At 36.1% G+C, this 27,456-nt stretch overlaps 1 long non-coding RNA gene across 1 annotated transcript; it reads right to left on the minus strand.

The window, feature by feature from the left end:
• Window positions 1–394: 394 nt before the first annotated feature.
• Window positions 395–15,601, minus strand: LOC110713252. Its single transcript, XR_002509844.1, has 3 exons — window positions 14,895–15,601; window positions 6,278–12,235; window positions 395–2,334 (listed from the first exon to the last, which is right to left on the minus strand). It is a non-coding gene; the product is annotated as an uncharacterized LOC110713252 (long non-coding RNA).
• Window positions 15,602–27,456: the final 11,855 nt, after the last annotated feature.

Here is a 27,456-nt window from a genome sequence, read left to right on the forward strand (position 1 = left end):
ATCAACTTAATTACTAGACTAACTGTATAGACTTTAGTAACAAAGACTCCCTATCTCCCTTATTTGAAACCAATTGCGAACTAAGCCAAAACCGACTCTAAACCAATCTAATTAACACAAATATGTTGCAACTTGCATGAATTAGTCTTGGCAGCATTAATATCTAGGAGACCTCATTAGTCCTAACTAATCTAATCACTTAAATGTCAGATTAATTAGATTGAAATTACTTTCTAATTTAAACCAAACCGTAGTCGCAAACTCGATTTAAAATTACGGACTACTCTCTTATACGATTCAAACTAAGCCAAACCATATAGATAGCAATAATTCACAACTAACAACTTGAAAGACTACAATCAATATCGAATTGCAAATTTATCACTCAAGAACAAGCAAATTTCAAATACCCATTAAATCGAAAAAATAGTACTATCAAGATTCAATTATAATACCAATAAACCAATAAAAGTATCTCATCAAACCAGCAAGGAACATCAAATAAATCAGTAACATGGAACAATTAAGTTAAGAATAAGACTTATGAAATATACTCCCAAGAACACCCGAATAAACTCGGCTTCGACCCCGCGATTCACCTTTGTTTTGCGTACTACCTTGGATGCGAGACTAAGCTGCCCTCCAATGGCTATCTTCACTTCACCAATTGCCAATTACGAACTCACTCGAACGATCTCGCTCTTTGTATAATTGTTGGATAAGTTGTGTCTTTTGCAGAAATAATTGGGGATTTTTATAGATCAAGAACGACCTAAATTTTCTGGGATTGAAGAGATAAATTTGTGAACAAAGATAGAGATTCATCTTTCTTTATCTAGCCTTGAATTTCGGATAGAAATTATCAGTATTGATGAAGATGAATCTTGAATATTTGTGGGTTTGGATTAGTTCATTGTTTTTCACGCCACTTCCTTCCTTCCTTCTTATCTTTTTTTTTTCTTTTTTTTTTCTTTTTCTTGCTTTCTTTTAATTTGGTTGCACGTGATCTTCAGTGGTGACACAAGTGGGCTTCTTGAAGCTATTTTGCATTCTCCAATTCAAGTCCACCTTATTATTTCCCTTTGACTTTCTACCAAAAATACACAACATAATATTAAGTGTCACTTATTATAAAATAGGTATAAAATACTATACTAACATAAAATAAGAACTAAAAATATTAAAGTGACTAATTTCATAAAACAACTAATAGAAAACGATAATAAGACTAATATTAGGGACTAAAAATATGGTATATTTTGCACTTATCAAATTCCCCCACACTTTGTCTTTGATCGCCCTCGAATAAACTAAATAGAACTAACCTATAAAAGCAATAAACCTGACTCACTGTCGTAGGAATCATGATTACACTTAGCATGTGCAACAAGCCCTTTAAACATGAAGACATACCCACAAAGTCTCTTCATTTGAAATCTTTGAACCAATCAGCAAATATAACTAACATAGGCATATAAGCACTCACCAGCATGCATGGACTATATATTTGACATTTATAAAGATTTTAACACCCTTAATGTCCGACATCGTATCATTTCCGTTTCTCACCTTTATTTTTATGTATTTGATTAGATGGACATCAGAACTTTTATGGAATGTAAAATCAACAAGGTAAAATAAAGGTGGGAGATATGTTTAGGTTTGTAGTGGTAAGGTGGAAATTAGTAGAGCACATTACTAGTACATTTATATCACACATCTCCAACATTGAACTTGACATTTTTTTTTCTGGTCTTAGGACTCTTAATGCTTTATTTCTGTCAAATAGTTCTTGTAGCGAGTGTTCGACCAGTGACTCCCGGTCCAATTGGCCCAAGGCACTAGGTTTTAAGATACCCCTACGGATCTACTTACTCGAACTACTTAAGCACGAGATAAAAACATCACACGTACATAACTGGCTTTTTTTTTTAATGTACATATATGTGAATCACTTTCTAAACCCAGACATTGGTACGCAGAGCCTTCAAATTTGAAACTTTTCATTAGAAAACCACCAAATAATGACAACCACCATTCCATTTTATATCACAATTTAACAATATGCTCTACTAATCCCAAAAGGTGTTTCAATCGTTTTCTGGACAGGGCACATTTGTGAGTTTTATATGATAAGAAAACAAACTTAAGCTCAAATTGGCTCAATATTGGATGATGTTAATGATAGGCTTTGAGACATGATAAAATTATTAGTGAGAAACAAACACTTTTACTAATCATACCAAAGAGGGGTTTAAGCTATCTTTCATGTCTGTAATCCACATCATGCAATAAATAAAAGATTTTTTTTTATTTATTTATTTGCTGATCAACCTAGGGGTGAAACAAATTCGGGTTAAAACCGAACCGAACCGAAAACCGAACCGAATAAGAAATATGGTTCGGTTTTTTTTTTGAAGTGGTTCGGTTCGGTTTTTTAAAAAAAAATATTTCGGTTTTCGGTTTGGTTTCGGTTTGAGGAAATGGAAAACCGAAAAAAACCGAAAACCGAAATTTAGGCCCAGTATATAAGGAAAAAAAAAAAAAACCCTAACCCTCATTCTCTGATTCTCTCTCCTGACTTCCTCAGTTCGCCTCTTTTGCGAATTTCTCAGTCTCTCACCCTCACCTTCTCAGTTTCTCAATCATCTCTTTTGTGTTTCTCAGAATTCTCACTCTCCAATTCTCCATCGTTCACCGGCACAGCGCACTCGTTCAGGCGTTCACTGTGACACCGTCCACCGTCCAAAGGTATGCTTTTAAGTTTTGATTATGCTTGATGTTCATATTTTTTTAGGGTTTTAATTATGATTAGTGTTAAATGTTAATTACGAAAATCTGCAAATTACATGTACAAATTTGTTAAACATTCTGATTAGGGTTTTAATCTATGCTTGATGTTCATATTGCGATGTTGTTTCTGAATTTTCTATTCTGTACAAATTAGTAAAACATTCTGAATTTCCTGGTATTTTGATGCTTCGGGGTTTTGGTCTATTCAAGGGTATTTTGGGTTTTGGTCTAGTAAAACATTCTGATTAGGGTTTTGGTCTAGTAAAACATTCTGAATTTTCTGGTATTTTGAAGCTCTATTCGATTGGACTCTGTTGAAGATTGTTTCAGATTATTAGTTAGTTATTAATTCAAGGGTTCGCATGATTAATAGCATTATCATTGTCTTGATAAGTGTTTATTAGATTGTTGATCTTTGTTATTATTGTTAATTTTGATTTTACTTGTTTTGGGTACAGTTAGTCAGTTAGTGCTTAATTTGATTGTTTTTGGGTGGTGGGGTGGAATCTTAGGGGGCTAATTATTATTGCTAAATTGTTATTGTCTTTGGTTTAGTTAGCCAGTTACTACTGATTTTGTTTATTAGGGGTATAATTATTATTCCCTTTAAAAGATCCAATATTCTTAATTTATGAGTTTGCATGTATTCTTACAGATTGTTATTCAACCACGAATTATTGAATGACAACCAACGTGGGTGGTGTTCCTGACCAGCCTCAATCCGAACATGAGACTGACCAAGTCTCTCAAAATCAGAAAAAAGAACAGGGAGCAAAAAGGAAGAGGATGAAAGAACGCTCTGAAGTTTGGGAGCACTTTGATAAAGAAGACTTACCTTCTGGAATGCAGGCAATTTGCAAGTATTGTGGGATGAGCTACAAGTGTGGGGCAAAGAAAAACGGCACTAGTGTGTTATGGGCTCATATTTCGCGATGTCGTAAGTATCCCTTTAACACCCCTAAAGATTCAAAACAAAGTTTGCTTTCATTTAAAAGTGCTAAAGAACCAAGTGGTGGTACTAGTGGGTTGACATACCACAAATTTGATGCTGGTAGTATTAGAAAAGCTTTGTCATTTATGGTGATTGTTGATGAACTTCCATTTAAGTTTGTTGAAGGTATAGGTTTTAGACATTTTTGTGGTGTAATAGAGCCTAGATTTAATGTTCCTTCTCGAATTACAGTAGCCAAAGATTGTTTTGAAACATATTTAACTGAAAAACGAAAGCTGAAAAATGTGTTAAAAAGGTGTAATTCAAGAGTTTCTTTAACCACTGATACATGGACCTCTATACAACAAATCAATTACATGTGCTTGACTGTCCACTTTATTGATAATAATTGGAAATTACACAAAAGAATTCTGAATTTTTGTCCTATTTCTAGTCATAAGGGTGATGATATTGGCAAAGAAATTGAAAAGTGTTTGCTTGATTGGGGGCTTGAAAATGTCATGTGCATAACAGTTGATAATGCTAGCTCAAATGATACTGCAATTGGGTATATGAGAAGGAAAATAAATGGGTGGAAAACTGGGGTTCTTAAGGGTCGTTTCCTTCACATGCGTTGTGTTGCACACATTGTCAATTTGGTTGTTTCTGATGGGTTGAAAACTGTTAATGAGTCGGTTCAACGTGTTAGGCATGCTGTTAGGTTTATCAAACAATCTCCTGCTAGGTTGCAAAGGTTTAAAAAATGTGTCTTAGATGAAAAAATCAACACAAAAAAGGGATTGTGCCTTGATGTGCCTACTAGGTGGAACTCCACCTATTTGATGTTGAATGCTGCTATTGAGCTTCAAGATGCTTTTGAGAGGTATTCTGGGGAAGACCCTCACTATGTAGTTGATTTGAATGAGAGGGATGGTAAGGGTAGCCCAGATTCTGATGATTGGAATAATGTAAGAAGACTTTCTGAATTTCTACAAGCCTTTTATGATCTGACCTTGCATGTCTCTGGCTCTTTATATGTCAGTTTGAATTTGTTTTTTCATGAATTGGTGAGTGTTGCTGTACTTATGAAAGATTTGGTTTCAAGTGATGATGTGGATATGTGTCTTATGGCTTGTAGAATGAAAGAAAAATATGAAAAGTATTGGGGTGATCCAGAAAAAATAAACCTCCTGATTTTTATTGCCGTTGTCCTTGATCCTCGTTATAAGCTTGATTATGTTGAGTGGATGATAACTGAAATTTATGACCCTATTGTTGCATCAAAGTTAGTTGATAATGTGAAGGTAGCTTTGAATGCTTTGTATGAGGAGTATCGTGTTTCTTCTAGTAATGATGTGAATAGGGAGGAAGTGTCTTCAAGTAAGGATGGCAAAACTCCATTGAGTCCCAAACATAAAAGTATTGAAGTCTTAAAGAGTAAGTATAAGAAACACAAGTGTGAGAGAGATGGAGATGCAAAAATAGAGTTAGACAAATATTTGGAGGAGGATACAGCGGAGGATATTGATGAATTTGACATTTTGAGCTGGTGGAAGTTCAATTGTTCAAGGTTTCCTACTGTGGGGAGAATTGCCCGTGATGTTCTTGCTGTCCCTGTTTCGACAGTAGCTTCTGAGAGTGCATTCAGCACTGGGGGCAGGGTTCTAGATCAGTTTAGGAGCTCATTAACTCCTCGAGTTGTAGAAGGTCTTGTTTGTGCTCAAAATTGGTTACGTGCTTCACCATTTCCAAGTATTGAAGAATGTTTAGAGGAAGTTGAGCTTCTTGAAGAGGGTAATATATAAGAACATCTAATCATAAGTTACTTATTTTCATTATGTGTATATATTTTTAACTTGGTTATTTTTGTTATGAATTATGATAGACTTGAAGAATATGGCAGTTGGTGATGCTGATATTGATGAAGTGCTTGAAATAATAGACTGATGTGGCTCTTTGCTCATTGCTGACTTGCTGTTGCCACTTGCCAGACTTGCTACTGCCTTGCTCTATCACTGCTTTTGCTGCTGACCTGCTGTTATGATGCTGCTGCTGCCCTGCTGCTTGTTGCTACTTGGTCTATGCTGCTTGTTGCTACTTTTTTTACTGCCTTTTAGAACTTGGTCTATGCTGCTTGTTGCTACTGCTGTTAAACAATTGTTAAAGTTGTAATGTTGAACAATTTTTTTTTTTTTGGATGAAGTGTTGAACTTTTAAAACTTTGAATTATAACTTTGAAGTTTTAGAACTTGTTAATGTTGTTTAAATCTCATTAAGCATTTATGCTACTACATATGTTGATGAATATAATATTTATATGATTTAAGCCCACAAAAATTGCAGATTAAAGCCCAAATAAACAAGGCCCAAAAAAATTCGGTTTGGTTCGGTTTTTTCTTTTGAAACCGAAATTTATATGGTTTGGTTTGGTTTGGTTTCAAAAGTAAAGTGGTGCGGTTTGGTTTCCAAAAACCAAAAACCGAATTAGGGTGGTTCGGTTTCGGTTTGGCCTATAAACCAAACCGAAAACCGAACTTTCACCCCTAGATCAACCCAAAGTTCCTTCATTTATTTACGAAACTAGCAATCTAAAATAACAAGCTTTTTAATCTAAAATTCGGCAACACCTCCTCTAAATTAGTAGCAGTCTACTAAAAAATGAGCTATTTTAATCAATGCATTTACAACCAAATATCCATTCAAATAGCATTCTCTCCACAAAAACCAAACCAATTTCAAATATTCAATCCCCCCCCCCCTCGCACTTAAACTTTTCATTGTCCTCGATGAAAACAAAGTTAAGAAAGGAAAGGGAAACTTAGCTGGTCATGTAAGTAGTAGACTTTGAGCTTACAGAATGTTTGTGATGATGCTGCTATCTGTCCGCTTATTAGCTTAACTGAATGGCTGCAGCAATGCACAAAGAGAAAATGAGACAGAATCGTTAGCATAACTCAGAGACTCTTAAGTAATCTGTTCCTGAAATATTAATGGCTCTAAATTTAATGACTCATAGACACAAACTAGAAAAAAATAAAATAAAATAAAATAAAACTGACATGGCAGAATTGAAAAGTAAAACAAAATATCAAAACTAAAAACAGTAGAAAATAAACTAGGGAAAGAACAAAGATAGCCTTGGGTTGCCTCCCAAGTAGCGCCTTTAGTTTATGTTGTTGGCTCAACGTTCTTCTCTTCATGCTTGTTCGAAGAACATGTCTTCAATCATGGTCACATAAGCTTGGTCATAGAATGGTTTTAACCTGTGACCATTAACCTTGAAAGTTTTGTTGGTATCAAAATCTTTGACTTCTACTGCACCATGATGAAAAACATTAGTAACAACAAAAGGGCCAAGCCATCTAGTTTGCAATTTTCCTGGAAATAATTTCAAACGAGCATTAAAAAGAAGAACTTTTTGTCCAACCTGAAACGATTTCCTAGCTATGTTCTTATCGTGGAAGGCTTTGGTTTTGTCTTTATAGATTTTGGCATTTTCATATGCCTCTAACCTTAATTCTTCCAATTCAAGCAACTGTAATTTCCTCTTATTTCCAGCAAGGTCATAGTCTAAATTACATTACTTTACTGCCCAAAAAGACTTATGCTCAATTTCCACTGGCAAGTGACATGCTTTACCAAAAACAAGTCTAAATGGAGACATCTCTAAAGGAGTTTTATATGCAGTTCTATATGCCCATAATGCATCACCTAATCGAAGACTCCAATCTTTCCTATTAGGATTAACCATTTTCTCAAGAATCGATTTTATTTCTCTGTTAGAAACAACTTCAGCCTGCCCACTAGTTTGTGGGTGGTATGCAGTAGCAACTTTGTGGGTTACATGAAATTTCTCCAAAAGTGCACCAAAGGTTTTGTTGCAAAAATGAGTCCCTCTATCACTTATGATGGCCTTAGGCATGCCAAATCTATTAAAAATATGACTCCTAAAAAATTTAACAATTGTTTTAGCATCATAAGTTATCAAAACTTTGGCTTCTACCCATTTAGATACATAATCGACAGCAAGAATGATATAAACTTTACCAAAAGAAGAAGGAAAGGGGCCCATAAAATCTATACCCCACACATCAAATATTTCGCAAATAAGGATACCAGATTGAGGCATTTCATTTCTTTTAGACAAATTTCCAGTCTTTTGGCAACGTTCACAAGATTTACAAAACAAATATGCATCTTTGTAAATAGTAGGCCAATATAAACCACATTCAAGTACCTTATGAGCAGTCCTCTAAGGACCAAAATGTCCTCCACCTTCAAAATTATGACAAAAAGTAAGAATAGAGGCATATTCAGGTTTGTCAACACATCTCCTAATCATTTGGTCAGAACATGATTTCCATAAATATGGATTATCCCACATTATAATATTTAGAATCAGATATAATCTTATTCTTTTGAGCTTTAGTGAGTGTAGGGGGAAATGTTCCAGTCACTAGATAGTTAACAATATCAGCATACCAAGGAGTGTCAACAGTATATAAAGATGGAAGCTGCTCATCTGGAAAAAACTCAGTTATTAAAGGCCAATCCTCTCTGGGTACAATTCTACTTAGATGGTCGGCAACTGGATTTTCAACGCCCTTCTTATCTCTAATTTCCACATTAAATTCCTGTAATAGAAGCATCCACCTAAGCAACTTAGGTGTTGAGTGACTCTTCTTTAACAAATACTTAAGAGTTGCATGATCAGAATAAACAATCACACGAGTGCCAAGTAAGTAGGGCCTAAACTTCTCTAAAGCAAAAACAACAGCATACATCTCTTTTTCTGTAATTGCATTGGGCATAATCAAGTGATTTATAAGCATAATGGATCACAAAAGACTCTTTATCCTTCTTTTAACCTAAAACTGCTCCTACTGCCTTATTACTAGCATCACACATAATTTCAAAAGGTAAAGACCAATCCGGGGGTCTAATCATAGGAGCACTTGTCAATTTGTCTTTTAAATCATCAAAAGCCTTTTTGCATTCATCATTAAAGTTAAAAACAACATCTTTAGCAAGCAAAGCACATAAAGGTGAAGCAATCGTAGAGAAATTTTTAATAAAGCGTCTATAAAATCCAGCATGTCCTAAAAATGATCCAACTTCACGAACACATGTAGGATATGGCAAAGAACTAATGACATCAATTTTCGCATTATCAACCTCTAAACCTTTTGCACTAACAATATGACCAAGAACTACTCCTTGTTCAACCATAAAATGACATTTTTCAAAATTCAAAATAAGGTTAGTTTCAACACATCTTTTCAAAACTTGAGATAAATCACGAAGACATCTATCAAATGAATCACCTTGTTGAATCAAATTAGAAAATATACTCATCATGCATCTTTGAAATATTCCAAGAGCATTGCATAAACCAAAAGGCATTCTTCTAAAAGCAAATGTACCAAAAGGACAAGTAAAAGTGGTTTTATCTTGATCTTCAGGAGCAATGGGTACTTGTGTGTAATTAGAATAACCATCAAGAAAACAGAAAAAAGATTGTCCAGCAAGTTTTTCTAACATCTGATCAATAAATGGAAGGGGAAAATGATCTTTTCTAGTAGCTTGATTAAGCTTTCTATAGTCAATACAACTTCTCCATCCATTAGAAACTCGAGTAGGGATAAGTTCTCCTTCATTATTTTCTACAACAGTTATTCCACTCTTTTTAGGTACCACATGAATTAGACTTACCCATTGGGAATCAGAAATAGGGTAAATCACTCCTGCATCTAACCACTTTAGAATTTCCTTTTTTAACTACTTCCATCATTGAAGGATTTAATCTACGTTGAGCCTCTCTAGTTGGTTTAGCATCTTTTCAAGAAAAATTTTATGCATGCACATAGCGGGGCTAATGCCTTTTATGTCGGCTAAAGTCCATCCTAAGGCTTCCTTATGATTTTTAAGCAAATTCAATAACCTAGTCTCTTGAGATTCATTTAAAGAACTTGAAATAATCACAGGTAGAGTCTCATTATCACCCAATATAAGCATACTTCAGATTAGAGGGAAGGGGCTTCAATTCTAATTCAGGTGGCTTAACAATAGAAGGAATCAATTTAGGCAGAGGGAAAAGATTTTTCACATCCATTAGAAACATCAGATTCAATCACATCAGACGATGCTACAAAAGAATCAACTAATTCTGTTTTTTTCAACATCACCAAAAACACCATTTTCAAACAAATTTTCACACCACTCATCAAAGACATCCTGAGCCATCCAATCACATGCATCAAAAGAATCTATAGAACTAACATTATTGACATCATTAGGGTATTTCATAGCATCAAATATGTTGAATTTTATCAATTCTCCATCAAATTCCATTGTCAAATTACCTTCATGAACATCAATTTTAGTCTTGGAAGTCTTTAGAAAAGGTCGTCCCAACAACAAAGGAACACTATCAGACCTATCACCCATATCAAGCACATAAAAATCAGCAGGAAAAACTTATTCATTCACTTGAACAAGCACATCTTCTAAAACTCCCATGGGAAATGCATTAGATCTACAAGCTATTTGGATAACAACATTAGTCTTAGACAAAAGACCCACATTCAAGGTATCATATACAGATTTAGGCATGACATTGATTGAAGCACCTAAGTCTAACATGCATCTTTCAAAAATAGAATTTCCAATCTTACATGGAATTGAAAACATGTTAGGATCCTTACATTTAGGGGGAAGTTTCTTTTGAATTACAGCTGAAATATTTCCCCCATACTTACCTTTTCAAAAGGGCGAAATTGTCTTTTATTAGTACAAAGTTCCTTAAGAAACTTTGCATAGCGTGGTACCTGCTTAATAGCATCAAGAAGAGGAATATTAACTTCAACTTTCCTAAAAGTCTCTAGAATTTCATTATCCATGGCTTCTTTCCCAGACTTAGAAAATCAAGAGGGGAAAGGGGGAACATCTTTAAAACGAGAAACATCAAAATTCACACCAGAATTACCCTTCCCTACAGGTTCTTTCTTGCTCTCCTTATCATGTTTTTTCTTACTCTCTCCAACTATATCCTTAGGTCTGACTTCTACTTCTTTCTCCACTGCTCTATTCTTCATTTTAGGTTCTGCTAACTCTTTACCACTCCTAAGTGTTACAGCTTTAGCATGTTCATTTGGATTGGCAAGTGTTTGAGAAGGAAGTCTATTCGAGAGTTGAGATTCCAAATTACTCAGAGTAGTGCTTATTTTACCTATTTGAGTGTCTATGTGATGTAGGTGAATGTCAGTTTTCTTTTGATATTCAACACCTTGATCATGAACCTGTCCTATTTGGTTTGCAAACTGTTTCACCAAGTCTTCTAATGAAGGGCTAGCAGGTTTATGTGATGGGTTTTGTTGACTATGTTGCTTAAATTGATTAATCTGTTGAAATTGTGGTCTATTTCCATACCTTAGATTAGGGTGGTCTTTCCAACCTTCATTATAAGTTTGTGAGAAAGGATCATAATTCCTATTTTGTTGACTAGGAAAACCCCCTAAGGCATTAGCATCTTCATTCTGTAAAGTAGGACATTCATCAGTAGCATGAGAAAATCAGAACAAACACCACAAACTCTGGATTTAGACTCATTACTAGCAATTTTAGAAACAAGAGTAGTCAAAGTAGTAGCAATTTGTTGAGAATTTTCTTGCAATTGATTATGAATACCACTTATATCAATTTCATTTACTCTTTTAACATCATTTCTAGTGCTAAACTGCTGTGTATTCTGAGCCATATTAGAGATTAATTTTCTAGCTTCGGTAGGTGTTTTATCAACTAATGCACCCCCACTAGATGCATCTATCATACCTCTATCATTAGGTAACAAACCCTCATAAAAGTATTGAATTAATAATTGATCACTTATTTTGTGTTGTGGACAAGATGAACAAAGCCTATTAAAACGTTGCTAGTACTCATATAAAGACTCATTATTACTCTGTCTAATTCCACAAATTTCCTTCCAAATAGAACCTATACGACTCGCAGGAAAGAATCTTTCAAGAAAAACTTTTTCCAATTCTGCCCAAGAATTAATGGAACTAGATGGAAGTTGCTCATATAACCACTCTTTAGCAGGATCTTGCAAAGAAAAAAGGAAAAGCATGCAATCTAATATGTTCCTGTTCTATTCCTTCTGGATTCATAGAAGAACATACAACTCTAAACTCTTTTAAATGTCTCTAATTCTCACCTGCGTTCCCATAGAATTTAGGGAGAAGATTAAGGAAACCTGAGTTCAGTTTGAGGGGATTCTCTAGCTCCGGAAAGACAATGCAGAGAGGATCTTCTCCTGTTTTAGGGGCTCCCAGTTCTTTCAATGTCTGTTCTGCCATGTTGTTATATTTAATCGGCAATGGATCTTCTAATTCAAGTGCTGGTTCAGCACTGAAAATATGAAGAAGCTCCTCTGGTTTCGCTCCGTTTATCAAGTCTATGTACGCTCTTATGCGCTGAAGTCTTGCTTCTTTATCGTACGCGTACATGCACCTATAAAGAAAACATAAATTAATGAGAGATGAACTTGTGTGAAAATAAATTTCTGGTCAGAACCAAAATATAGGCAAAATAAAGAGTTGATATCAGTTATTCAGATCAAACAAGACATGTTTGATTACAGGTAGTTCTGACAGTAAGTATGCTGAAATTAAGAAGCATCAGACAAACTAAGAAATTATATGAACCTGACCAAGCAATCTCATGAAATCATCGGTTGTCATGTGCAAACTCTCACAACTAATTTTGCTCAAATTTTACTCAAGTAGATATAAATCAGTTTAGCATTTCAACAAAATTTTAGCAAAGTGGTCTTCCTGAAATTAGGATTAAGCATACAATCATTCATGCATCTGTCAAAATTCAACACGTAAAGCTAGCTATTACCAATCTTATTCTGTCATATTACTTCTGCCAGGTCTTATTAGGACACTTTTATAACATGCATAATTTAGTTTTATTAATTGTTCTTTTATCAGATTTCTCATCCAAGGCTGTCAATACTTGCAAAAACATAAAGATGAGAAAGTAACAAGTACAAGAATCCTTATGAGCAGTCTAATCAGAACATAAACAAAACATGCATCACAGCCATATAATTTGAAATACATCATATGCATTTGATGCACAATATTGCTAACAGAAAAAGTCTACCTTAAAATAGAATGTGTAAGAAATAAGGTCTCTATTCTATAATGTAGATAATACTACCTACATAAAATATTTTCCACTACTATGACTGCATTATTTCTAGAGGCAGAAAAAATCAGGTAAGTCACGCAATAGGTACAACAATATATGATGTGCAACTCAGGATATTACTATCATAAAATAAGGGAATTCTTGCAATTTCACTTGAATTTTAATTCACATATAGTTTTTATTTTATGAGGCCATATAATTTTTCAAGGTGCACAATAATAATCTGACCAAACACGATGCAGCAAGAATAAGGATACTAGCATAACCAATAACTTTGTATAAATTAACTCTTTCACCTAAGTGGGAAACTAGATGGCAATATAAGTCCTTGTAGAGTTCATTTTCCTCACAGATAACAAGCACAAATCATGCAAAAAGATGTTAGTAAACATGACATGAACTTGTCAATATGAACACTATTATGTGAGTTAGTTTAGATTACGCTTGCAAAAACTTGTCCAATAAACAAGCAATATTCCGTAAAACTAACTCATTGACAGATGACACTAATTACCACAAGTTAAGCCAGATTTGAAAATAAACTTATTCTAATGATAAGTGTACCAACCACTTTATATTGTTACAATCAAATAGCTTGATAATTCATATTCTCTGATGATAAACATACTAATTAGTATACTAGCCCTATTATACCCTAGCATACCTCAATCCATTAGAACCATATTGATCAGACACCTTTAGCTATCAGATGCATAATAAAACAATTAAAATCAAGCAATAGTTAAGCTAGTGGCATGCATGTGATTTGTAATTTACATCAATTTACCATATACATACTCCTTGATAAGGACTTTCACTCCTACCTCAAACACTAATTAGAACTACCAAGCTCATTACAATATTTCATAATCCATTGGCAAATTGAACTGAGATATATCCTAAACTATAAAAGCAAAAATCAGAACTGTCAAAAAGTTACAGTTGGCCACTAGTACTCTCCACAAATACATAAATACAGAACATTAGTTAAACCATGAATTTATAGAATATTAAAAACAATCTCCCCGGCAACGGCGCCAAAATTTGATACGTGTCGTTTCCCGTATAAAATTAATTAATAATTTAATTTAACTTAAACCTCAAAAATATTAACAACTAGTAAAAAGGGTAAGTAAGGGTCAAACCCACGAGGAGATTAACTAATTCTATAAACTCAAAATAAACTCGAAACGTAAACTATATACATAAAAGAGTATTATTCACACTATATACATGAGATTGGGGGGGTTTAAATGATAATAGTCAACTAATACTACTATGAAAAATAGGATCTAAACTACTATATACAATTGACGACAGACTTAACCAACCCTATTCATAACTTTACTTGAATTAAACTATTGGAAATTATAACTAACCGGCCTTGCACGATTAATCAACTTAATTACTAGACTAACTGTAGAGACTTTAGTAACAAAGACTCCCTATCTCCCTTATTTGAAACCAATTGCGAACTAAGCCAAAATCGACTCTAAACCAATCTAATTAACACAAATATGTTGCAACTTGCATGAATTAGTCTTGGCATCATTAATATCTAGGAGACCCCATTATTCCTAACTAATCTAATCACATAAATGTCAGATTAATTAGATTGAAATTGCTTTCTAATTTAAACCAAACCGTAATCGCAGACTCGATTTAAAATTACGGACTACTCTCTTATACGATTCAAACTAAGCCAAACCATATAGATAGCAATAATTCACAACTAACAACTTGAAAGACAACAATCAATATCGAATTGCAAATTTATCACTCAAGAACAAGCAAATTTCAAATACCCATTAAATCGAAAAAACATAGTACTATCAAGATTCAATTATAATACCAATAAACCAATAAAAAGATCTCATCAAACTAGCAAGGAACATCAAATAAATCAGTAACATGGAACAATTAAGTTAAGAAGAAGACTTATGAAATATACTCCCAAGAACACCCGAATAAACTTGGCTTCGACCCCGCGATTCACCTTCGTTCTCGTACTACCTTTGATGCGAGACTAAGCTGCACTCCAATGGCTATCTTCTCTTCACCAATTGCCCAATTACGAACTCACTTGAACGATCTCGTTCTTTGTATAATTGTTGGCTAAGTTGTGTCTTTTACAGAAATAATTGGGGATTTTTATAGATCAAGAACGATCTAAATTTTCTGGGATTGAAGAGATAAATTTGTGAAAAAAGATAGAGATTCATCTTCCTTTATATTGCCTTGAATTTCGGATAGAAATTATCAGTATTGATGAAGATGAATCTTGAATATTTGTGGGTTTGGATTAGTTCATTGTTTTTCATGCCACTTCCTTCCTTCCTTCTTATCTTTTTTTTTTCTTTTTTTTTTCTTTTTCTTGCTTTCTTTTCATTTGGTTGCACGTGATCTTTAGTGGTGACACAAGTGGGTTTCTTGAAGCTATTTTGCATTCTCCAATTCAAGTCCACCTTATTATTTCCCTTTGACTTCCTACCAAAAATACACAATATAATATTAATTGTCACTTATTATAAAATAGGTATAAAATACTATACTAACATAAAATAAGAACTAAAAATATTTAAGTGACTAATTTCATAAAATAACTAATAGAAAACGATTATAAGACTAATATTAGGGACTAAAAATATGGTATATTTTGCACTTATTAGTAGGCATCCTTTAGAGAACATACATTCAATTTTGGAGTAAATAATTTCTCCCTTAGCTAGGACTCCATGCTTCTTTTCTACCCAAGTCTTCTTCTCGGTAGTGTCAGCTTTTCTCTTTCCTTTATCCTTCGTAGAGCTTTTCTTCTTAGGCATTGTAGGTGTTTTGAACTCAACTCTTTCACCCAAGCGTTCCTTAACGGGAATCACTTTGTCACCTAGACGACTCTTCACATCAGTTTTACTCTGAATTTTCTTCATGTCCTTTGAAGTTTTCTTCAGAAGCCACTTCTTCACATCATCGGGCAAGGAAGGAGGAACCTTTTGGGTAATCACTTCCCATAAATGTCTAGCGCTCCAATAAGTATCAAATTTGTCTACTTCTAGAGAGACAGGAAATTCATAGGGACGACAAAGATCCCCGGAAGGAATTGTTTGAAGTAGTGACAGGGTAAAGTCGTATCCCCTAATCAAAAATTAAATACCTAAATCACTAACTAAGGTAGATAGGGAAGTAGGGTCGATCTCCACAGGGAAACAAGTCTTTTTACTTCCAATTAATTATTATAATCTAAATTATTTAAGTAACCAATATTTATAATTAAGTATGAGACTAAACTACAAAGAATAAGAGTAGGGAGAAAACAATATATAAAGGGATCTAGGGTATAGGTTCACCAATAAATAATACTCCGGGGTAAAATAGGGTAATCAATCATTGACATTGCATAAATAACATGATTAATAGGCTCTCGCTATTTATTAATCAACATAGATCTAACAGGTTCTCGCAATTTACTAGATCTAAGTCCTCATTGAAAATAGTCTTTAATATCAAATTAACATCTGCTCAATTCATCAATTTAATATTGCTATACTTTTACAAGCCGCAATTGTAAAACATTACAACAATCCAATAAGAAATTATCATGCAATACCAACAATCAATAATAGTCAATCATCAATGCGTCAATTAACCAGATTGTAAAAGGCTCACGCTACTTATTACAATCACACAATTAATTTATCGGTATTAAATCTCATCTCTCGATTTTTGACTTAACCATTTATAAATTAACTCGCCTATTGAAACTAGACCTAAACATTAATTCTCATCTCTCGATTCTTGAATTAATATTGTCAAACTCATGCATAAAAAATAGGCATAATCTAGTCACAGAGCATTAATTCAATCAATAGGAAATTAATCTAGCATTGATAATCAACAACAATAATTTACCCCTTCATATTATTTATTAGATCCCCATAAACCCTAGAAATTGAGCTACTCACACATACTAAAAACTAAACTAAACAAAGCAATAATATAAATCATGATCAAAGGAATAAAATAAATAACTGAGATTAAGGGAAAAGAAATCGTTACCAAAATAAATCTGAAATTAATCAAAGAAATGATAACAAAGGTTTAGAGAGAGAGTTTAGAGAAAGAAGTCTAAGTAGAGAGAAAAAAACTAAGAGAAAGGATTAAAAGAAGAAGAAGAGGAAGAAGATAAGATTCCTAAAAATCCGTACAAAAACGTATTTAAACAAAACTAAGAACAACTCCTAATTAGAAACTAATTGCTCGTCCAAAAACACCTCTCCAGACACACGCGCCCGATCGGGCTAGAAACCGCCCGATCGGGCGCGCCTTTTTGCCAGTGCTCCTTCTAAGTTGTCGCGCCCGATCGAGCTAGCAGCTCACCCGATCGGGCGCGCCTTCCCTTGATGGCACTCCCACACATCCGCCCGATCGGGCGATTGCTTGCCCGATCGGGCCCGGTCTTTATCTTCAAGGCTTTGGACTTCGACTGGGCTAGATTTCTCGGCCCAATCCATATTTCCTCTCGGGTCTCGAATACATGGTCCAATTGCCTCGCGATCCAAATAACCGAGCCCTTAATCACCGGCTCGATGGCTCTAACCGGTCTTGGGCTCCATAAGTGGTCGTGTTCTTCCAATGCTCGTAGTCGCTTCATAAAAATCCCGGGAAAATGCTCCAAAGGTGCAATTCCCTGCAAAACTCAACCAAAACTACGAAAACACTAGAAAACACACATTAGTAATAAAAGTGGCCCTAAAGGGCCAAAAACACTACTAATTATGACCAAGGGACGGGGGTAAAACACTATATAAAATAGACATATCAAGTAGGTAGTACTGTCTTTTTACCCTGCAGGGATAATAAAAAGTCATTCGGGACAAGCTTGGGAGACGAAAGAAAGGTTGCTTGTTGACACCAACCATCTTTTCTATTTTCCACCAAGGGATGACCCACTTGATGGCAAAATTGCAAGACCCGAAGACCTTCTTCCATTCATGGCGCCCCATCTTAGAGAAGCGTTTCTTCCTTCTCACAAAGCAGTTTGAAGTGTACTTTTCAATATTGTCTGGAGGACTAATTAATTCTAGTCTTTCCATTAGCTACATCTGTAAAAATTTAATGCAAATAAATTAATATTACTATACAAAAATATGTTTTTGATTTCTGTAATTAAAAATATTATTTTTCTACCTGTAATAAAATTGGAGAGCCCCGAAAAGGTGCTTTTGGATTTTTCTTTAATTCATCAAGACTAAGCATAGTCTCTGCGACAATTAATGGCATTGGATTTCTCCCAGATTCAATCTGCTCCAAAACAGTTGATATGATTGCTTAACCCTCATTAGCTCTACCACTAGTGAGAAGATATTGATTAAGCATGCAAAAAAGAAAAGCCCTTCTTCTATAAACATGAAAGGACTTAGAATAAGGTCTATCAAAATAATGGCGAGCAAATTCTTTCAAATTAACAATGCTACCATCTACTATATTTGTTAGTTCCTTGTCTTTTAAATTGAAGAAGCGCTCAAAATCCTTATAATAATATTCATTTATTCTACGGATTACTACAAGATCTAATGCAGGGAAGCCTAAGATAGCACCGAATTCTTCCGGCAAAGGGCTAATTTCATCATACCCTAATCTAAAACAATAAGTGTCCACATCCCAATATTCTAAGGCGGTATGAATAAAGTTTACATCAAGATCTACCCCCTTGACACCATAAATACCCCCCATATAAAAAACATCTAACTCTTTTCTCTCCTTGGCAGTTAGAGACCGACACCATTCATGAGTGAAGTTGGTAAAACTTTTAGAGACTAGAGACATGGTTATTATTTTTTCAAGAGCTAAGGTTATTTTTTAATCAGCTGAAATTAAATTATGAAGAAAATCGGCTGGGCAGGGGGCTATTTATGCACAAAATCGGCGCAGTTTTAATCCGGAAAGGATTTGGAGTCAGCTCTCATCAGCGTAAGACGCTAGACATTGGCGCTTGATGCCAGAGCCTGGCGCCAAGCGCTAAGAGTAGCGCCTGGCGCTAACCCAAAACGCGTGGCGCCAGATGGCGCTGACGTGTCTTATCATACGAGCTTTTCAACACCGCATTTTTTTGCCTGATTCGAGTCTGACCAATGACTTTGCGATTTTTTATTCTTTTTTATATCTTTTTTGTAAAATTATTTTTTCCTTCTTCTTAATTAATATAACCATTATATTAATTATATTATTTTTTGGATTCTATTTAGACTTAACTTTTAAGTTTTTTATAAATCCAATATTTTTTACTTTTATTTTTTCATTTTTTCTTTTTGGGGGAAAAAGTCGGGTACCCTCTATCAATAATAAAAATGACGGAATTTACGCAAAATTAATTACCACAATTCTTTGCACACACAAACATGCACATAAAAATAATAAATAAATAAATGATAAATAATAAAAAGTAAATATTGAATAAACTCATAGTAGTATGTATATATAAATATGTCTAAATAATAAGTCTAAATAAAGTTAAAGTTCTATACAAAGTCAAAATAAAAAGCACAGGAATAAACTACGGCGTCGGAGGACGTACACCCATCATCTCATAGAACTGCGCCGTACGAGGAGTGACCTCTCCACTAGCTCCAGCTCCAGCTCCAGTCTCTTCGGGAGGCGAAAAACTCAGCATAGGATCCGTCCACCCAAGATAAACCTGAGGCTGAGTCTGCGGAGGCTGTTGCGATAACGAGCCGACCTCGTACATCCCACCACCTCTAAGAGCCGAGGTAGCCTCTACTTGGCCTACCGGCGCATCGTGTGCACCCTCAGATGAAGAGCTTGAGCCCTCCACTGCCTCGATGCGGGCAACCTCAGAACGACCACCCCGACCGCCAGAACCAGTACGGCGACGTCTCGAGCTAGACCTCACCGGATCCCTCCGCACCTCAGGTCTCGTACGGGTACGAGAAGGAATGGGCTGACCCTGCAAAAGAAACTAAATTAGAAACAAGCAAAATAGAAGCAGTAATGCAAAAATAAGAAGGGAAACTACCTCCTAAACGGCGTCGTCGTGACAACATGTAGCCACATTCCTCATCCGAACGAGCTGGCTCCGGAAGGAATCTATGCACCGTGTCATCGCTGTGACCACCTCGCTCGAGAACTGTCAAGGAAGTAAAGTCAGTAATGATGCATAACTGTAGGGAATAATTTCAAGTCTTTAAAATCCCACTAGCTTGAACCCCACTGTGATCATACACTAAAGTACGGTGGCGTCCATATGGGAAGAAGATAGAACAAAAGAGTCGCCAATAAGTTTTTAAGGAACTTGTAAACCGTTGACGAGGTGAAGGTTACACCCCTTAACGATCCAAGAGATCGTCAACTCCATAAGGTCTAGAACCAAATAAGGGTTTGGGGATCAAGGTACAAATCCAACCTAAAAGAGATGGAACTTGCCCTAATAATAGGCCTCTACTTTATTCTGATCGTATTCATGTGCGCTTTCTGATTAACATGCAATCAATAGGATTAACCCTAAACCTGTTTAATCTATGTTGGTTGAAATAAATGCACAAATAAACTATTATTGACGATCACTTGAATTATAATCACAATTAACCCTAAACAAGATTATTAATTATCTTATTAAGCGTGATTACAAGTACCAAATTCCCTTTAAACATGCAATAAAAGCGTGATCAAGCAATAAATATAAATAATCAAGCAACATAATAAATAATAAACAATATCATGAATAATAATTATAATAATAATTAATAATCATAAATAAAATAATCATCATTAAAATAATAATAATAATAATATTCATAATCATCATAAATTATAACAATTATAATCATAATCATCATCTTGTTAATATTAAGGCATAATAAAAGCAAGATCCTAGGCATGATACTAACAAGATTAATAACAAACCCTAGCATGTCACTAAGCAATAAAAATCAAATCTTTAACCCTAACATGATACTAACATGAATAAATATTAGGAAGAGAATAAAAGGCATCATAGCAATCATATTTAATATTAAAATTACCCTAGACATGATACTAGGAATATCATAATAATAATATAAACATGATTTCTACATCATAATATCAATTAATCAATTAAAGTACTTACTTTGATGCTTCGTACCTCTTTCTAATAACAAAATACACACGTTAGTAACTTCAAGGAAAACAACAATCAAAACAATTAAATTAAATAATTGAAAGAGAGATTTGGGACCAAACCCTCAGAAAATAAACCTTTCACGTCTAGGGCAAAGGCAACTTCGAATATGGCTAGGTGTATCTTGATCTTGTGAATGCGGAATTTTATATGAAAACAAAGTAAGAAAGAATTGAATGTTTTAGGAGATGAATGAATTAGAGAATGCTAAGGAATTAATGATTGTTGATGAAAGCTTGCGAATGAAGAGAATTGGTGAATGATAGATGTAGATGATGAATGACTGTAGGGTGAATGAAAACGGAATTTTTGATACGATATTTATAGAGAAAATCAGCCAAAAAAGATAATTTAACAAAACAGAGTCTGACGCTCAGGAAACAGAGCTGGCGCCAACCCTGGCTAGCTGGCGCCAGGCACCAATGGCTGGCGCCAGGCGCCAATGGCTAGCGTCTGTCGCCAAGCCTAGTTCCACGCGCCAAGGCCTGGGGTTGGACGCCAAGCTTGATTTCAACGCGTTTTCGAAAATTTGATAAATTTCCCGTACTAGAGGATAAAATAATATAATTTCTTCGAAAATGCTATTTGATTTTGATTAAAACTCTGAAAAGTCAACAAAGTCAACTTATCAATGCTAATTGAATTAGGAATGAAAAGAACCTTCTAGAAGATTCTAGAAGACTTAAACCATTCCTTATTGCATTAGGAATGATAAATCATATTAGGCCCTCCCCTAGATCATTGGGCCGCACATAAAGCTCAAACCGGGCCCAGTTTAGTAAATTGGCCATAACTTCCTCAATATTCATCGGAATTGGGCTTATAATATATCGTTGGAAAGGTCTTTGCAAGCCCCATCCAACTACACTACTATTGGACCCATATCATGGACCAACCAAACTGGATTGACTGTTTTCTTAAAATAAGTTTTCAAAAACAGAGAGAAGAGAAAAGAAATTAAAACTTTCCGCAACACTAGACTTTTCCACACTTTCGTTTCATTCGATTATGATTTGACGTGAAAGGTACTCATCACTGGGTTTGATTTTGGGGAGACACATTTGGGTGTCTACAATAACATATATGGACAAAAAATTGCAAATAAATAAAGCTTACCCGAGTCTGGTGACGAGGAATCGACCGCTCCACGAAGCGCTCACCCTTAGGAGCCGGAGGAATCATCTCCTCAATCGGCCCGTATGTCCCCTGATAATGGATGGACATACGAGGTGGCACGAACTCAGTAGGTCCAGCTTGACAAAGGCAAATCAAAGTCAGTAAAACATTACTTGGGGGCTACTTAACGAAAGGTAAAAGCTGAAAATCATACCGCCACCTCCTTAGCCAGTATAGGGACTGGAGCTAACAACGGCAATAACTCCTCCTCATAGCACCGCCCAGGGATTGTATAAGATCGCCAAGGGGTACCAGCTCTCTCTAACATGCTCACCAACCCCGCAGCGTTGAACATGTGACGCGGTGGAGGAGCAGGAACGACAAAAGTGTCCGAGGAATGCTGAATAGCAACCCTCTCTCCAAGATACGCGATCGCTCCATATGTCCCCAAGAAGTAGCGACGCTCAGCAGAATACTGCGCGGCTAACCCAGGGACAACTAAGCCGACCTACGGCCGGTACAACACGTCAGGCTCCTGCAAAGAGTGCCTATCAGATAAGAATCCATTGAAGGTATTGCAAAGTGTTCAAATATATAAAAGAACCATATTGAGATGATCTAATCTCGGACATAAGCAGTAGACATCCCAGCGCGACGGCTTCCCCAGGAGGCACTCACTATAAACTTGCGCGGTGACTGTCTCGCCGGCGCAACCGAGGGAAAGTACTCGTAGAACCAGATCTACAAAGGCAAAAACTATCAGCAAATGCTAATCAAAAGTTTAGAGCTAAACTTTGAAGGGAGATAAAGTATACCTCTACGACTCTCCAAAAGCCGGATAGAGCGACGTTCCCCGTGAAGGACCGGTGTCGACACGAGTCTCGTAACGCTCGGATGAAGTCAGCATAGGCCAAGCTAGCCCAGTCATAAGTCCCGATCAAGTGTAGATCACGGACCACAGGTAGGTAGTAAAGCAGCACTCTACTATCCTTGTCAGGGAAGAACGTCCCTGACAGCAAAATAAGCACAAAGATGCACACCCTCTGCTCTCGGGTGGTCGCATCGTCATCGAAAGCCGCTGCTAAAGTCGAACGGCAAATCCCCTTCGCGCTAAACTGAGTCGACTCTACCTCAGCACGAGCCCGAACAGCAATCGAACCCAACAACTCCTCGACCTCAAGAGAAAAGACGGTGATCTCGTTGTCAAACGGCAGTGCAACAGAGCTAAACTCCAGTCCCGTAATGAGATTGAAGTCGGTCGGGGTGACCATCATCTCACCCCAAGGAAAGTGGAAAGTGTTGGTGGTGTCCCCAAAATAACTCCGCCAGAGCACGAACCACGTGATAACCCCCGCTAGAGGCAATCATGGCCTCTGAGGTCTCAAAAAGCGCAGCCAGTCCGCAAGACTCCTAGAGAAGTCTCACCTCTCTATCATTGCCGATATACATCTTGTACAGGTCGCCCAAGGTATCGTAACCTGAACCGTGGCAGGGGTCCTACCAACTGTGATCCCACGTTGCACCCTCTCAGAAATGCGGTGGACGGGGGAGAAGTACAGAGTCCGCTCATCCCACTCCAGGAAAGGACCGAGAGAAATAGACGGGTCGGCGTCGTCCTCTATGGGCTCGTGCTCCCGTCGTACGTCTCGGGACCGTGAACCCAAACCTCGCTATCTAGACATGGTACATTGTGCAGAATCATCATAAATAAAGTTTCTACAGTATCTAAGGTTCGCCTAGCCGCATGATACTATGTTCGCAGAAAATAGAATACGTAGTACTAAAACAGAGCACAAATTCAAATTGAGCATATACGACATTTTTTCAAGCATTCAAACAATTTCTTGCAATACTATAGTAATTATTATGACAAATTGGACAAGAATTTCTTGCAAAAAAATCAAGAACAAGCCACATTGTCTTCCCGACCTTAAGAGGTCCAACAATGGTGATTTATTCGTTTCTTCACCAAATTGAGTCAAACAAGTCTCAAATTACTCCCAAAGCAATATATAAACATAATCAAGAAATTTCATGGCATCAAATTTGACAAACAAAGTGAATTAAGCAATTCAAGTTTCGAATTTTTAAGAAATTCGTGAACAAACATATGCAAAATTCATGGAAACCGGAGTGAGTTAGAAGAAAACTTACATAGATCGGGAAAATGGATGGAATAAGCTTTGATTTGAAACAAATTTGAGCGAATTCGGTTGAGAAACGAGCAAGAATGAGCAAATTGAAGTTCCGAGCGATTCTCGAGCAAAAAACGAGCAGCAGCAGCGGAAATGAAGAAGAAAGGGGTATTTATGGAAAACCCAACTCTAGCGCCAAGCGAAAGGCCTTGGCGCCAGAAATTAAGGCTTAGCGCCTGACGCTAGTGCCAGCATCTGGCGCTAGAGCTATATATATGGCGCCAGCAATATTTCAGCGGCAACAGAGTGTTCAGCCACTCAGTGCGGTTGTTCCAACCTCTTGCAATATATTTTTGGTTCCTTGGTACACCAGTTAGCCCCTCTAAGAAATTTGACATGATTTAGTAATAAACTTGATTACAATCGCATAAAGTGATTGACCTGATGAATGATCGTCTCACTTAGCTTAAAGCGCCTAAGCATTGGCTCATCGCAAGGCACCGACATACTGGTTCATACAGCAGAAGGGCACCGACATATTGGTTAAAAATACAGCAGAAGGCACCGACATACAGGTTCAAAAGCAGCAAAAGCGTCGACGTACAGGCACAGCGGAAGCAAAGTTCAAGGGAGCCTTTCAAGATCGACAAGCGTGGGTCTTCGGTAATTTTCCTCGGAATATTATCGCAACAAATGAGGATAGCTTCAAGTGAGGATATCTTCGGCAGCATTCCCTAGCTTGCGGAGAGTTGTCACAAACAACTGAAGGTGATTTCAAGCGAAGTTGTCTTCGATCGTATTCCCTGGCTTGCGGAAGATGGTCATAAAGTGCTAGAAGGTCGTTTCAAGCGAAGCAATCTTCGATGGGGTTCTCTAGCTTGCAGAAGTCTATCATGGCGGAAATTGGAGGCAGTTACAAGCGTAGTATTCTTCAGGCGGCATTCTCAAGCTTGCAGGAGGTCGTAAAAAATACAGAAATACAGCAATGCAACAACAAATCGGTTACCTTCAGAGACGTGTGCTCGACGGGGCAAGATAGGCGTTTCTTAACTCATTTATCTGTTTAACTAACGCTAGTTTTGCAAGTATCGACGTTACAAGAATGATTTAGGATCGCAGAACGTTCTGAATCATTCTCTGTCCCTATCGCTACTTTGACTTTTGTTTTCGAAACTTGCGTTTCTCCAAACTCAGTCAAAGTGGGGGCTTCTGTAGTCACCCATTTGTGTCTCCCCAAAACCAAACCCGGTGATGAGTACTTTTCACGTTGAATCATAATCGAATGAAGTGAAAGTGTGGAAAGTTTAGTGTTGCGGATAGTTTTAATTTCTTTTCTTTTCTCTCTGTTTTTGAAAACCTTTTTTAAGAAAACAGCCAATCCAGTTTGTTTTGGTCCATAGCAAGGTTCCAATAATAGTGTAGTTGGATGGGGCTTTAAAAGATATTTCCAACGATATATTATAAGCCCAATTCCGATGAATAATGAGGAAGTTATGGCCAAATTACTAAATTGGGCCCGGTTTGAGCCTTATATGCGGCCCAATGATCTTGAAGAGGGCCTAATATGGATTTATCATCCCTAATGCAATTAGGAATGGTTTTAGTCTTCTAGATTATTCTAGAAAGTTCTTTTCATTCCTAATTCAATTAGCATTGATAAATTGACTTTTGTTGACTTTTTAGAGTTTTAATTAGAATAAAAGAGTGTTTTTTAAGGAAAATACAATTTTCCCCTTCTGTACGGCTAAGTTTTATCTGAATTTAGAAAACACGTGAAAAAGTCAATTAGCGCCTAACGCCAGACATTAGCGCCTGGCGCTAGCGTTAGCGCCTGGCGCTTATGTTCAACGCCTGGCGCTAACTTGTTTTTCCCTCGTCGAAACTATGATTTGTTTTTCTATCTTTTTGGCTGATTTTCTCTATAAATATCCTCCTAAAATCTTTGTTTATCATCATCAACAATCACCAATTCTCATAAATTCTTATACTCTCTAATTGTGTTCTCTCTCGAAGCTTATTCTCTCTTTCTCTCTTTTCTAAACCAACCCTTTTGTTAGCACAATTCCGCATTCACAAGACCAAGAAACACCTAGCATTGTTCGAAGTTGCCTTCGCCCAAGACGTGAAAGGTTTTAATTTCTGAGGGTTTGGTCCCTAATCTCTATTTCAATTATTTAATTTAATTGTTGTTTATTATTTCCTTGAAGTTACTAACGCGTGTATTTTGTTATTAGAAAGAGATACGAGGCATCCAAGTAAGTGCTTTAATGATTTTTATTGATATTATGATGTAGAAATCATGCTTAGGTTATTATTATGATTCCTAGCGTCATGTTTGGGTGTTTTGATCTTCCTAGTATCATGTTTAGGGTAACAACTAAAAAATCCTAATATCAAGTATGATTCAAAGTATGATGCCTTTTATATTTTTCCTAATATTTATGATTGTTAGTATCATATTAGGGATATATATTTGATCTTTAATGTTTAGTGACATGCTAGGGTTTGTTATTAATCTTGTTATTATCATGCCTAGGATCTTGCTATTATTATGTTTTAACATGATTATTAATATTGATCATTATTGTTATGATTATTATTATGTTGCTTGATATTTATTATTTATTGCTTGATCACGCCTTTTATGCATGTTTAAAGGATATTGGTACTTGTAATTACGCTTATATAAGATAATTAATAATCTTGTTTAGGGCTAATTTGATTATAATTCAAGTGATCGACAATAATAGTTTATTTGTGCATTAATTTTCAACCAACATAGATAAACAGGTTAGGGTTAATCCTATTGATTGCATGTTAGTCAGAAAGCACACATGAATACGATTAGAATAAAGTAGAGGCCTATTATTAGGGCAGGTTCAATCTCTTTTAGGTTGGATTTGTACCTTCATCCCCGAACTACCAGTCATGGTTCCAGACACTGGAGTTGACGATCTCATGGATCGTTAAGGGGTGTAACCTTCACCTCACGAACTGTTTACAAGTTCCTAAAACTTGTTGGTGACTCTTTTGCTTTATCTTATTTCCCTTTGGACACCACCGTACTTAAGTGTATGATCACAATGGGG

The sequence above is a fragment of the Chenopodium quinoa genome, unplaced genomic scaffold (assembly GCF_001683475.1).
Source record: "Chenopodium quinoa cultivar QQ74 unplaced genomic scaffold, ASM168347v1, whole genome shotgun sequence".
NCBI lineage: Eukaryota > Viridiplantae > Streptophyta > Magnoliopsida > Caryophyllales > Amaranthaceae > Chenopodium > Chenopodium quinoa.